The sequence below is a fragment of the Saccostrea cucullata genome, unplaced genomic scaffold (genome assembly GCF_032062105.1).
Source record: "Saccostrea cucullata isolate Sc308-1 unplaced genomic scaffold, CSIRO_AGI_Scuc_v1 ctg778, whole genome shotgun sequence".
NCBI classification, from domain to species: Eukaryota; Metazoa; Mollusca; class Bivalvia; order Ostreida; family Ostreidae; genus Saccostrea; species Saccostrea cuccullata.
In genome coordinates this window covers 36,076-38,597 of record NW_026925444.1, presented here as the reverse complement: position 1 = coordinate 38,597, position 2,522 = coordinate 36,076, and positions in this window count along the sequence as shown.

Genomic DNA, 2,522 nt, shown 5'->3' with positions numbered 1-2,522 from the left:
AGAGGTCCGTGTTTGCTGTGCTCCTGAGTTATAATGTTCAATAGACTTTTGAGCTTGGAGACTGTTCGTTATTTCCAGAAAGTTTTTTTAAAAAGTATCCCCAAATAATGCATTAATTAAAACTACTGTATTTAGACCATTTAATCATTTTATCAGCAAATAAAAGTTATAAATACTTTCTTGAGAAATTGCCCATAAAATGATATAAAATTATTAGGAAATATTTACATCCACTGAATATTTTCTCCTTTATTTCTTAAGAAACCCAATTGCGTTCATCACTGCATAAACTACAGTAGGCATGTCGCCTGTACAGATTTCTTAATCAGTGGCTGTTCCATCAATGAAACGTATAAAGACGTTCACATCATTAATACAATAATTAATCTTTTAAATCCTACTTTAATTGATTATTTAAACAGATATAAATATAAACAATAAAATGTCTTTTTTTGTTTGTTATTACTGGAATGAACGGTCGCAGCCATTGCAGAAAAAAATTACATAACCCGCTTACGCGGGTTAATTTTTTCTGCAACAGCTGCTTCCGTTCATTCCAGTAATAACAAACAAAGAAAGCATTTTATTGTTTAACTAATATCGGTCGTTTTAAGCTAAACAATGTTTTCAAAGATGTTTAAAGCAATTATATACACATTTGGTTTAAGTTTGTACTTTTCAGGCATGTCTTCATATTTTTAATTCATACTTTAAATTATCTCATAGAGTTTCAATACGTGTAAAAAGTATTGAAAAATTCAGTAAATATAAGTATTTTCTGACTGAAAACATTAAATACCAGTATTTTCTTATCAGAGTTGGAATTTCAAGCATTTCCTAAAATTGAGGAAATGCTTGAATCTCCAAGATACACAATAAATTATATATATCTGCTTATCTTGGTTTTATAATACAAATGTAGTATTAATCCTAAGGAGTATAATCCGTTGAAAATGTTTCAGATATTTTTTTTTGAAAAGTTATCATACAAATGTAGTATTAATCCTAAGGAGTATAATCCGTTGAAAATGTTTCAGATATTTTTTTTTTGAAAAGTTATCATGGTAATGAGTTAATATTTAGCAAAAATCAAGAAGTATCAAACAGAGACCACTCTGTATGAAAGCTCATATGAAAGCCCTATCACTATTCAAAAGCTATGACCAAGTTGCAATTTTATTTTGACAAAAGTAGGTCAAACTTTACTCAAACAAACGGACCAAAAACTATATGCCTCGAATTTTCCAATACCGGGATTTTCTACTAACTAGGTTTTTTCAATTTTTTCCCAATTTGATATGGAAATACCAAAGGAAAGAAATAAAACATAAGTATTTGTTTTACTTTATGCATACTTTTTTCGTGGTTTCAACAGACAATTTTCATAAAAATCTTTCTCCTCCAGTCTTCAGAACTTCGCTTGTCATTACTAAAGAGGAGAAGATGATTTATGTTTTCCTTCTGTTATCCCTTGTATCAAGCGTCAGTTCAGATGGATCACTGGTCTGCAATCCTGTAAGTAACATTTTCTATTATTTTCTTTTAAAATGCATCCGATTAATTGTATAAATTTCCTTTTGCCTTACCTCAAAATTAATTCTCTTGAGAATAAAAAGATACATTTGTATGCATTATCTCTGGATTCTTAAATCTGGTATTATTTCTGAAACATGAGGTATATGGGGTATATCACTTTCAACTTTGTTCTGTTTTTTTAATTGAAAAAATGAGGATATTAGAAATAGTTAGGACACATGTTGATAAAAGCAAAAGAAGCTAGTATTTTGAAAACTAAGAAGGCTTTAATATCGGCTAATTAGAACAAAACTTAGGGTTGTTTTCCCAGTAATACTACCTTTTTCCCTATGCCAAACTTATTCCATTCCATTGTCAATAATTGGTCCCATTTACAGCAAAAGTAGACATAAGAACTCTGGATGTTTTAGAAATATAACTAGTTTTATCCCATGTTTACCCCTTTATCCCGTGGATATAGTTTATGTGATATCGTTTTCGTTTCCCACAGTTGTGACTTCACAATGGGTTTTTCGTTATCGTTATGAAGTAAAATAAAGTGAGTCCTATATATACTTGTCAAAATTTCTAAGTTACCACTTTTTAGCTCACCTGAGCAGAAGGCTCAAATGAGCTTTTCTGATCACATTTTGTCCGGCGACCGTCAGTCTGTCTGTAAACTTTTCACATTTTCGACTTCTTCTCAAGAACCGCTGGGCCAATTTCAACCAAACTTGCCACAAAGTATCCTTGGGTGAAGGGGATTCAAGTTTGTTCAAATGAAGGGCTACGCCCTCATTCAAGGGGAGATAATTCGGAATTAGTGAAAATTTGGTGGCATATTTTAAAAATCTTCTTCTCAAGAACCACTGTGCCAGGAAAGATGAAACTTATGGGGAAACATCCTCAGGTAGTGTAAATTCAAGTTTGTTCAAATCATGACCCCCGGGGGTAGGGCGGGGCCAAAATGGACGACCAAAGTTTTACATAGAAATATATAGGAAAAT